Below are 12514 nucleotides of genomic sequence, written 5' to 3'. Positions count from 1 at the left end.
TCAGCTTCTCTGTGCCTCAATTAACTACTCTGTAAAATGGGGATTAAGACTGTGAGCCCCATGTGGGGCATGGACTGTGTCCAATATGAATAACTTGTGTCGTCCCCAGTGCTTAGAACATTGCCTGGCCCATAGTAGTGCTTAACAAATACCATTAAAATATTAATGGGGGAGATAGACATTAACATAAGTTTCAGGTGCGAAACACCTCTCAGGGTCACCCCTGGAGAGTTTCCAGTACTCTACCAATTTCGACTGTGGGAGGGAGAGTCAAGCAGAGGCATATCCATTCCATTCCTAGTTGGGACAGAGGCTAGCTAACGGAAGGCAATCTGCTACAAGTCAAAACTCACCTGTGCTGGGCAACGGGCGGTACGGGAGAGAGTCAAGGGTGGAGACTCAGGTTTATTGTACAGAAGGAGGTAATGGTAAAACGCTTCCATATTCTTACCAAGAAAACTCTAGAGATCCACTACCAGAACGACTGCAGAAGGAGGTGAGGCATTCTGGGAGAGATGTGTCCATGGCATTGCTTTTGGTCAAACACGACTCGACAGCATAAGACAACAACAACAACAACAGATGGGAAAACAGCAGGGTATAAGAATATTTACATAAGTGCTTTAGGGTTAGGGGCGGGGTTAGTTTCAAAGTAGTTAAGGGGTAAAGAAGATGCAGAAGGTAGGATGGGGAAATGAGAGGCTAGGCATTTTCTTGGAGGAGATAAGATTTATGTAGGGATTTGAAGGTGGGAGGGTAGTGGTCTGTCAGATATGAAGGAGGAAGGAGTTCCAAGCTAGAGGGAAGATGTGATCAAGACATCAAAGGAGAGAGACTAGACTGAGGTACTGTAAGGTTGGTGTTAGAAGAGTGAAGTATGTGGGCTGGATCGAAGTGGGAGAGGAGTGAGGGGAGGTAGAAGGGCCAGATCTGATTGAATGTTTTAAAGGCAATGGTCAGGAGTTCCTGTTTGACGTGGAGATGGATGGTCAGCCATGGGTGGTTTATGAGGAGTGGGGAGATGTGAACAGAACAATTTTTTAGAAAAATGATCCAGGCAAAGGAGTGAAGTATGGACTGGAACAGGAAGAGGCTAGAGACATGGAGGTCAGCGAGGAGACTGATGCAGTAGTCGAGGGAGGATCTAAGTGCTTGGACCAGCGTGGTAGCAGTATGAATGTATTAGCTGGAAGTGCTGCCGTAAGTCCTCCCTCCCCCCTCCCCTTTTCACTTTATTATTCTCCTACTATATTCCGGCCTGCATACTTTGCTCCTCTAGCGCCAGTTTACTCACTGGGCTCCAGTCTCATATATTTCACCTCTGACCTCTTTTCCATGTCTTCCCCCCTAGCCAGGAGCTCCTTCCCCCTCTACACTTGCCAGACCACCACTCTTCCAGCCTTCAAAGCATTATTATGATCACATCTCCTCCTAGAGGCCTTCCTCAGTTAAGTCCTCTTTCAATAATAATAATAATAATGTTGGTATTTAAGCGCTTACTATGTGCAGAGCACTGTTCTAAGCGCTGGGGTAGATACAGGGTAATCAGGTTGTCCCACGTGAGGCTCACTGCTAATTCCGATTTTACAGATGTGGTAACTGAGGCACAGAGAAGTTAAGTGACTTGCCCACAGTCACACAGCTGACAAGTGGCAGAGCCGGGATTCGAACGCATGACCTCTGACTCCCAAGCCCATGCTCTTTCCACTGGGCCACACTGCTTCTCTTTTCCCCCAGCTCCCTCTCCCTTCTACATCACCCATGCATTAGGATCTGTGACCTTTGGACATCTGATATTCTCCCCACCCTCAACCCCCACAGTACTTATGTACATCTTTTTAAATTACATCTTATAAATTACTTATTTATATTCATCTCTCTCTCCCCCTCTAGACTGTAAGCTCATTGTGGGCTGGGAACGTGTTTGCTACCTCTGTTGTATTAAGTGTTCTAAGCACTTAGTATAGCACTCTGCACATAGTAAGGGCTTAATAAATGCCATCGATTGACCGATTGATTTTCCCTTTTATCCATCCTCTACACTCATAGGTAAGCAATCCCTTGCAGTACTGCAGGACTTCACAAGGGGGAGGGCTGCCCCAGGCTACAGACTTCTGGGAGCTCCATTTTTTTGGAGGTATTTGTCAAGCGCTTACTACGTACCAGGCGCTATCCTAAGTGCTGGGTTAGATACGAGCTAATCAGGTTGGACACAGTCTCTGTCCCACATGGGGCTCACGGTCTCAATCCCCATTTTACAGATGAGGTGACGGGGCACCGAGAAGTGAAGTCACTTGCCCAAGATCCCACAGCAGACAAGTGGCAGAACTGGAATTAAAACCCAGGTCTTTCTGACACCAGGGCAGTCCTCGATCCACTAGGCCATGCTGCTTCTTGCTTCCATCTCTCCAAAGATTTCTACTGTGCTCCAGTAGTCTGGTGTAAATGGAGACACACACACACACACACACACACACACACACACCCACCCCCCCACCCCATAGCTAGGAAAGAGGAAGTTTTCAGTTCTTAAAGTGCCAAATGGAGCCAGGATCCCCTCTCTTTTCAACCCTAGTAACAAGTCTTAGAACCTTGCGGTGCTTCAGTTCTCACTCTACCCCATAGGCAGGCCAGAGCAGGCCAGAGAAGCTTTGGGACCTGTGTACCTGAGCCAGGATTCCAGAGATGGGTCTGTGAAGGAAGATCTGCTCTGCCCCCTTCCCTGAGTCCTGCTACCAGCCCAGCTCGGGCCTAATGAGAGCTCACCTCCTCAAGGAGCCTTTCCCAGACTGAGCCCTCCCTTTCCTTCTGCCCCTCCTCCCTTTCCCATTCCTACTCCCTCCCTCTGCTCTACCCCCTTCCCCTCCCCACAGCACTGGTGTATATTTGTATATATTACTTATTACTCTATTTTATTAATGATGTATATATATATCTATGATTCTATTGATCTGTTTTGATGGTATTGATTACTACTTGACTTGTTTTGCTGTCTTTCTCCCCCTTTTAGGCTGAGCCCATTGTTGGGCAGAGATTTTCTCTATCTGTTGCCAAATTGTACATTCTAACTACTTAGTACAGTGCTCTGCACACAGTAAGCACTCAATAAATATGATTGAATGAATGAATGACTTGTCCTGCGGGTCTGGGCCTACCCTAGACAAGGAACTGGGAACTCTCCTGGGAACAGTTCATATGGAAGCGTGTGAACAGGGAGGAAATTACCCCGAAGTTTCCAGGGGGTGGAGAGAATAACTGGGGAGAGTTGAGTCTGGAAGGGATGGGGAAGATTCAGGGGCGAGGACAGAGGGGAGCTGGGAGCGGAAGCTGCTCCACTCCACTAGGGTTTCCCTTTCTCTTGGCTGGATTTGCACCAGCCCCTCCCTGAGCCTGGGGGGACCCAAATTGCAGCTCATCCTTTAGACCACATCCCCCACCAGGAGTCCAATATGCTGGCTATGAAAATGATTCCACTCTCCTCAGGGGCTCTGGGTGGATGCCCTGGCAGGGGCTTAGGGCTGGGGTATCCAGGTCCCTCCAGCTATTGAAACTGGGCAACGAAATATCTCTCTTCCCTGAGAACCTGAGGGGTTGCAGAGGCTACTGACTCTCAGTTTGAATCCCTGGTGGGGAGAAGATTGGAGGGTGTGGGATTATGTGGCCTCTCTGCTGGGGAGGAGCAGTGGGGAACAGGACTCTCCTGGAGCCGGTGGGAGAGGGGAGAGGAGAGAAAGAGAAAGCAAGCTGAAAAAATGCATCTGTGGCTAATCGTTTTGGTTAGAGCTGAGGGCTGGCAGCTAGGGCTCCTGGGTCCTGTGCCTTAACACCGCTGTTCTGGGGTAGGGTGGAGGCTGGGGGAGATGGGGAGGGGCCGGGAAGTCCGGGGGCTGTGTTCCAAGCAGCTCTATTGTGGGAAGCAATGGCTCTCAAGGCCGAGTAGCAGGTGGTGAGGAAAGCATATCCAGCTGTGGCATTCCATTGATAATGGTCGTGGAGGCTAGGTTGGGGCAGAAGGATGGTCTAATGGATAGAGCACGGGCCTGGGAGTCAGAAGGACCTGGTTTCTAGTCCCAGCTCTGCAACTTGTCTGCTGTGTGCCCTTGAGTAAATCACTTTGCTTCTCTGTGTCTCAATTACCTCATCTGTAAAATGGGGATTAAGACTGTGAGCTCCATGTGGGATATGGACTGCATACAACCTGATTAACTTGTATCTAATCCAGTACTTAGCACAGTGCCCAGCACATAGTAAGTGCTTAACGAATACCATAAAAAAAGGAGAAGTGTTGGGGGAAGCATCATTTCCACCATCATTATCTTCACTCTCCCTGAGTCCAAGGGGCTGTGTCCAATTCCCACCTATTCTTTTCCAATTACTGTGCTTTGCCTACAATTGATCCTTAATGAATACCATTAGCATTCTATTAATCAATTTATCAATGGTATTTACTGAAAGCTTACTATGTGCAGAGCACTGCATCAAATGCTCGGGAGACTATAACAGAGTCAGCAGGTTCATTCTCTGCCCATAAGGAGCCCTCCGGGGCTATTACTCTGGTCTCCCCACCACTGTTTCTCTGCAGGCCTTCCCTATGTCCCTGGGCTGCCTGATGTGGAAGGATGACCTGGAGAATCTGTCTCATAGCAGGAGGAAAACTTGCTAGGGCAGGGCTGGGCTGGGGTGGTGGCAAAGGCAGGATATTGTACCGCTGATAACGCAGCTGTCAGGGAGTTCGTGGCCTTCAAATGGAAGGGGAAAAGTCGGGGCGGGGAGGGGGAGCCTTGTTTGCACGCTGCTTACATTTTTCCCCCGCTGGGCCTGGCTGCAGAGGGGGTGGGGGAAGGAGGAGATCTGAGGTTAAGAAGAGTCGCTGCCCTAAAGAAACCGCGGTTTGGTCTCTCGTCCCTTAGAGTGTTGGCAAGCATTCGTTTCTGTGTCGGGGAGGCGGGGTGGGGGTGTTTTGATGGGGAGCTGTTTGGAGGTAATGGGCTGTGACAGGTTGTGTGGTCCCCTAGACTGTAAACTCCTTGTGGGCAGGGAATGTGTCTACCAACTCTGTTATATTGTACTCTCCCAAATGTGGGAAGCGGCATGGCACAGGGAAGCAGCATGGCATACTAGATAGAGCACGGGCCTGGGAGTCAGAAGGTCATGGGTTCTAATTCCAGCTCCCCCACCTGTCTGCTGTGTGGCCTGGGGCAAGTCACTTCACTTCCCTGTGACTTGGTTACTTCATCTATAAAATGGGGATTAAGATTGTGAGCCCTTTGTGGGACAGGGACTGTGTCCAACCTGATTTCCTTGTATCCACCCCAGGGCTTAGTACAGTGCCTGGCACATAATAAGCACTTAACTATTATTATGATTATTCATTTATTCAGTCAGTAGTATTTATTGAGTGCTTACTATGAGCGGACCACTGTACTAAGTGTTTGGAATGTACAATTCGGCAACAGAGACAATCCCTGCCCAGTGACGGGCTCACAGTCTAACTGAGGGAGACAGACAGCAAAGCAAAACAGAATAAAACAGAACAAGTAGTCCGGCATAGATATCATCAAGATAAATATTATCTATCTATTATTATCTATAATATTATGTGCTTAGTTCAGTGTTCCACACTCAGTAAAAACGATTGATTTTCCAGACAAGGGGCACCAAGACTCCCCCAAAATGGGTTAGAGGACTGGGGGTTCTTCCCTCTGGGGGCTCATTCAGGGTCAGATCTCCTCCTGGCTCCCCCCGCCCCCATCCCAAACCCGGTAAAGAGTGCTGGGGAGAGAGCACGGGGAGGAGGGAGGTCACCCTGCACCTGCGGAGATCTTCAGCGCCCCAACATATCTGCTTTTCTTAGCCCGATTTTACATGCAGGTGGCCCCCTCTCTGCTCCAGATGTTTCCCATCGGGTGGGGCAGGCCTAGTTTCAGTTGGACTATGGCTCCCAACGGTTCCACTGCATCGCCTCTCCTGCGGGCTGGCCTTCCCCGGCCTGGAGGGAAGAGGCTTCCCGGGATTTTTCCCAGTCTTGTCCCCAGATGCTCCTCTGTGCTTCTGTGTCCCTTCTGGAATGGGGAGAGTCCAGGCCCAGCACTGGGGTGGGGGGATTGGGGCCCAAGGGAGAAGTTGATTTCCTAAGTAGTTGATTTCCCAAGGGATGGTGCCTGGGTCCTACCCCTGACAGGGTCTCCAATGCCCCCTCTCCATCCCTGGCAGTGGCTCAATGCCCCCCTCCCTGCCCCCAGTAGGGATTCCAGTGCCCCCTCCCCAAACCTGATTCCCCTGTGTCTACCCCAGCGCTTAGAACAGTGCTCGGCACATAGTAAGCGCTTAACAAATACCAACATTATTATTATCCCTGGTGGAGGATCCAGTGCCCTCTCTCTACCCTCAGTGGGGGCTCCAGTGTCCCCCCTCCTGCCCCCAGCAGGGCTTAGTGCCCCCTCCCCTCACCTGGAGGTGGTTCCAATGCTCCCTCCCCAACCCGGGCAGGGGCTTCACTGCCCACCCCAACCCCTGGCTGGGCTCCAGTGCCCCCTTCTCATCCTTGGTGGGGGCTCCAGTCTCTCTCCCTTCCTGCTCCCAGCAGGGACTTAGTGCCGCCCCCCCCACTCCTGGAGGTGGCTCTAATGCTTCTTCCTCGCCGCTGGCAGGGGCTTCACTGTACCTTTCCCATCCCGGGAGGGGCCTCCAGTGCCCACTCCCCATCCCAGGCGGGGGCTTCAGTGCCCCCTCCCCATCCCAGACGGGGGCTTCAGTGCCCCCTCCCCATCCCAGGCGGGGCCTCCAGTACCCCCTCCCCATCCCAGGCGGGGGCTTCCAGTGCCCCCTCCCTATCCCCCGGAGGGGGCTCCAGTGCCCCCTCCCCATCCTCGGGTGGGCTTTCCAGAGTCCACCCTTCCCCACCCCCGGCAGGGGCTCAGTGCCCCCTCCCCACCCCCGGAGGGGGCTCCAGAGTGTCCCGGCCCCACGGCGGGGGCTGCAGACTCCGGTGAAGCCCCGGGAGGGACCCCCGTCCTCTCCCCGCCCCCCTGCCCCCCGGGCCGCCCGGCGGAGCTCCTCCCGGTGGAGGCCCCTCCCCTCCCGTCCCGTCCCGTCCCCTCCCCTTCCCCGGGCCGGGGGCGGCTTCTCCTCCCCGGCGGGGCGGCCGGGCTCCCGTTTGCTCCTCCAGCCGCATGGAGGGGCAGGGGCGGGGGCCGGCGGGAGGCGCAGGGGCCGCCCACCCCGGCCCGGCCCCGGAGCCCGGGGCCCCGCAGCCCCCGGCCCACCGGACGGCGGGGCAGCGGTACAGCGCTCGTCTGCGGAGCGCCGGACACGAGGCCGAGAGGTGAAGCCCGGGCAGGGACCGGGGCATCCCGAGAGGGGCCGGGGACGACGGACAAGGGAGCGGTAATAGTAACAATAATAATATCTGCTAAGTGCTACTAGGTGCCAAGCACTGTTCTGAGCGCTGGGGGCGATCGGGTTGTCCCACGTGGGCCTCCCAGTCTTCATTCCCCAATTTACAGATGAGGTTACTGAGGCATAGAGAATAATAATAATGATGGTGTTTAAGTGCATACTAGGTGCCAAGCACTGTTCTAAGCACTGGGGTGGATGCAAGGCGATCGGGTTGTCCCACGTGGGGCTCCCAGTCTTCATCCCCAATTTACAGATGAGGTCACTGAGGCATAGAGAATAATAATAATAATGATGGTGTTTAAGTGCATACTAAGTGCCAAGCACTGGTCTAAGCGCTGGGGTGGATGCAAGGCGATCGGGTTGTCCCTCGTGGGGCTCCCAGTCTTCATCCTTATTTTACAGATGAGGACACTGAGGCCCAGAGTATAATGATAGTAAGGTTGTTTGTTAAGCACTTACTCTGGACCAGATGCTGTTCTAAGCGCTGGGGTGGATACAAGGTGATCAGGTTGTCCCACTTGGGGCTCAGTCTTCATCTCCATTTTACAGATGAGTTCACTGAAGCATAGAGAATAATAATAATGATGGTATTTAAGTGCATACTAGGTGCCAAGCACTGTCCTAAGCGCTGGGGGACATACAAGGTAATCAGATTGTCTCGCGTGGGGCTCAGTCTTCATCCCTGTTTTACAGATGAGGTCCCTGAGGCATAGAGAATAATAACAATAAGGTATTTGTTAAGCGCTTCCTATGGACCAGGCACTGTTCTAAGCGCTGGGGTGGATACAAGGTGATCAGGTTGTCCTACTTTGGGCTCACAGTCTTAATCCTGAGGCACAGAGGATAATAATGATAGTAAGGGTATTTGTTAAGCGCTTACTCTGGGCCAGGCGCTGTTCTAAGCACTGGGGTGGATGCAAGGCGCTCAGGTTGTCCCATGTGGGGCTCCCAGTCTTCATCCCCATTTTACAGATGAGGTCACAGGCACAGAGAATAAAAATAATAATAAGGGTATTTGTTAAGTGCTTATTATGGGCCAGGCGCTGTTCTAAACGCTGGGGTGGATATGAGCAAATCAGGTTGGACACAGTCCCTGCCCCACCTGGAGCTCACAGACTCAATCCACATTTGACAGATGAGGGAACTGAGGCACAGGGATGCAAAGTGATTTGCCCAAAGTCACACAGCTGATAAGAGGAGGAGTTGGGATTAGAACCCACAACTCGTGACTCCCAAGCCCGTGCTCTTTCCACTAAGCCTACTTTTCATGAGGAAGCCACCTCACCACCCCCCCCCCCCCCGCCACATCCCCATCTCTGGGCTCGGAAAAGGGCTTGCCTTGTGTCGAGGGGGTCAATAATTTGCGTACCCCAGGACTTGGGGACAGCGGTGACCCATCTCAACCTGCTTCTCCACCCTTCTTCCCAGCTCCCGAGTCAACTTTCCCCCTGCTCCGGATGGGCCTGGTCCCAGTGTGGGTCCGTCAGGCCTCTGTGAGTAGGTGGGTGGGTCACGGTAGCCCCCGGGGGGTGACCTGAACAGAACCGACCCCCGGTCCTGCAGATCTTACCTGCGGGAGCCAGGAGGCCATGAGCACCCTAACCTGCCCCAAACACTCTGGAGATACAGAGTTTGCTGCTGCTGATGGGAGGAAGGGCGGAGGGGAGGGAGGGGTGGTGGTCCCCCTGAAGTGCCGCGATTGAGGGTCTCAGGGAGCTGTGGATGGAATTGCAACTAATCTCTGGATTTTGTGGATGGTTTATACTGGAAACCCTATCCTTTGGCCTTCCTGGAGAGGGGATTTTGACTCCTTTCCCCACCAGAAAGCTCTCTCCATCTGCTGGAGCCCCGTGGCTCAGGGGAGGTGACCCTGGGCAGCTGGGTTTGGGGTTGGGGGTGGGGGGTATTAACAGTTCAGCTGTGGCTCAGAAGCTGGCTGCTTACATAAGAACTTTTAATGGCTTAACCTTGCTCCCCGCCGCCCCCCGCCCCCAAGCCCTTTCCCCCAGTGGCTAGGATAGCCTTCCTCCCCTCATCCTTCCCACACTGCTTCAATCCCTTTCCACATCCACTCCTGGGGACTCTGTTGGAAACTGGGGAAATGCTGGGAGTGAAGGAATGGGTGCTGGTGGGGAGATGGGAGGAGAGGCTCAGAAGGGTGGATTGAAGGGAGTTGAGGCAGGATCTGCCAAGGCTTGAGAGTCAAAGCAGCCGGCTTCATACTCATGTCTTGGAGGGAAGGAGAATGCTGTTACGAGAGCAGGGAAAATGAGTCCTGAGGAGTTCAGGAGCTGACTGCCCAGCGGAGTTCAGGTCCTGGCTTTGCTTAGCGACTGGCACTGGGCTCGTCCCACCCTTGGGAATGGCTTCAGTTTCCCCCTCAGCCCATACAGGGAGAACAGCCTCTAGTCAGGGAGAGAGGAGCCTGTGAAAAGATCCTTCAAGCACCCAGCCCTGGTTTGTCCAACAAGCCTTTAGGATTTGAAGCCTGAAGTCCCAGTTCCCAGGCTCCATCCTGTCCCCCTGCTGTTCTGGGACAGTCCTGATCCTTCTACAATCCTACAAGGTGGCAAACTTTATCGTTGTGTCCCCCAAGTCAGGTTCCCGCTTGGAGGTCCTCTGCCACCCAATTCCCTTTCTGGCCCCTGCTCCCTCCCCCAACCCCCACTAATTGACGGAGAAGGCCCCAAGGGATAGGCCAACCTTCCCAGGCCAAGCAGTCCTGTGGTTGCCTCGGTTTCCCCTCCCTGAGGAGGAAGCAGCTGGGGAAAGGCAGGAAGGGGGGGAAGGGGGGGAATGTGGATTAGCAGGGTCACTGGGAAAGGACAGTGTAAGCTGTGAGCTCAGCCTGCAGCTTAGAGTAATAATTGCAACATCCACTGTGGTCTCTCACATCCATCAAGGCACTTAGAGTCAGGACAGGGGTGTGGAATTACTGTGGCAAATAGAACAGTGCTTTGCACATAGTAAGTGCTTAACAAATACCATCATCATTGTTGTTGTCAAATGGGGCCTCTATTCCCTTGCACTTTCAGCCAAAAGCTCAGTGGGCATCAAGGAGTCAATTCTCCAGGTCCCTTGGTGGTGGTGGGGGGGGGGTTTGGGCCTTTGTCCAGATAAAGCAGAGCTGGGAGGCAGGGGGCTGACTACAGTAGTAGACAGTCAGAGGCAGGTATCCCGGCCTGCAGCCCTAAGACGACTCACAGGCGCTCCTGCCTGGAGTGGGACTGGTCAGATGCCCATTCCATTTGAGTTTGGGCATAGGGGAGAACAATCCCAGACCAGGGTCTAGAAGGGGCCACACTGGGTTTCCTAGAGACAAATGGCAAAGATCCGATGGAAATGGGCAGAATTTTTATTTGAAGCTGACCAATTCTGGACTGCAGCCTTGAACCTAGCTCCGTGCCCTGAGCACAGTAACGGTGACAAAGTCTCCCCAAAGGAATGACAGACAAAACTTGGCCCTCAGACTTGAGGACTGAGAACCTGTGCCGAAGAATTTATTATAGCGTGGCTCAGTGGAAAGAGCCCGGGCTTGGGAGTCAGAGGCCATGGGTTCTAATCCTGGCTCTGCCAACTGTCAGCTGGGTGACTTTGGGCAAGTCACTTAACTTCTTGGTGCCTCAGTTACCTCATCTGTAAAATGGGGATGAAGACTGTGAGCCTCACGTGGGACAACCTGATTACCCTGTATCTACCCCAGTGCTTAGAAGAGTGTTCGGCACATAGTAAGCGCTTAACAAATACCAACATTATTATTATTATTATTATTATTATTATTATTATAATGCTAGTGGTTTGTGCAACAGGCCAGCAGGGGTGCAGCACACTGTAAAAAGTATACACATAGGTTTGTTTTTTTTTTGGCATGCAGGATGGATTGATGGCTGAAGTGACAGCAGCATAGTAGCCAGTGATGTTCTCTAGGGCCGTGACCCGGCAGACAGTCACATCTTTGCTGCCCATGTTAGTCCACTATTTTTTTAGGATTTTTGCTGGGCCTGTGCGGAATCGGGCATCTAATACTGCTGAGAGTGATATCTGGCCCCTCACCCTCTCTCTGGACCTGCAAATCAGTGGCAAAGCCAAAGCAAATGCAGTGATCTTCACAGAGTAGGAGCTCAATAAATATGATTGATGGATTAATTGATATCCTAGTATCCTGTCTCCCCGGCAGGGCTTTGTTTCCAGCTCTACAAAGTCCACAGAGTAGATTCTCTTAGACTCGCAAAGGTATGTAGGCCAGAAAGAGTCCCCTCCCACCCATCTCTCCTACCTGATGCCCTTTAAAGGAGCAGGGTGGCAAGAAGTGAGCCTCCCTTCCGCCTCCTCCCCTCCCCCCCGGCCCCAAGCATCCCTCCTACTAGGTGCTCTGTAACGTAGCAGGGTGGTGGAAGGGGGGTGGCAGAGGCCTCAGAACTGCTGGAGGTTAAAGGAAACGAACAGGGACAGAGAGGCAGTGTTGCCTAGTGGAAAGCGCATGGGAGTGGGTCAGGGGATCTGGGTTCTAATCCTGGATCTGCCACTTGCCTGCTGACTGTGGGATCTGTCTCATATCTACCCCAGTGCTTAGTACAGTGCTCGACATATAGAAAGCGCTTAACAAATACACATTTTTTATGGTATTTGTTAAGCACTTACTATGTGTCAAACACTATTCTAAGCACTAGGGTAGGTACAAGTTAATTAGATCGGACACAATCCCCGTCCCACTTGGGGCTCATAGGCTAAATAGGAGGGAGAACGGGTATTTCATTCCCTTTTTACAGTTGAGGAACTGAGAGGCACAGAGAAGTTAAGTGACTTGCCCAAGTTCACACAACAAGCTATTGGAAGAGTCAGAATTAGATCCCAGGTCCTCTGACTCCCAGGCCCATGCTCTTTCCAGTAGGCCATGCTGTTTCTCTATTTTTCTTCTCTCATTATTATTATTATTATTATCAGCCTACCTGGAAGCAAGTGGCTGGACCAACATCTTGAGGGGGTCCCTTTCAGGCCATCTCTGACATCTCCCTCCATCCCCTCTCCCCGCATTATCTGCACACCCAGATGGAAAAGTCCCTGTTGTGTTTTCCTGGCTGGCTCCCTGGAGGTGTCATTAGCTTGTGCTGGGCTG

The 12514-nt window shown here is 52.6% G+C and overlaps 1 non-coding gene across 1 annotated transcript; it reads left to right on the top strand.

Moving 5' to 3' along the window:
• Positions 1 to 205: 205 nt before the first annotated feature.
• On the top strand, positions 206 to 343 carry LOC114814871. Its single transcript, XR_003762667.1, has one exon. It is a non-coding gene; the product is annotated as a small nucleolar RNA SNORA7 (small nucleolar RNA).
• Positions 344 to 12514: the final 12171 nt, after the last annotated feature.

The sequence above is a fragment of the Ornithorhynchus anatinus genome, chromosome 10 (genome assembly GCF_004115215.2).
Source record: "Ornithorhynchus anatinus isolate Pmale09 chromosome 10, mOrnAna1.pri.v4, whole genome shotgun sequence".
In the NCBI taxonomy this organism is placed as follows: Eukaryota; Metazoa; Chordata; class Mammalia; order Monotremata; family Ornithorhynchidae; genus Ornithorhynchus; species Ornithorhynchus anatinus.
This window is presented reverse-complemented; position numbering and strand designations above follow the sequence as displayed.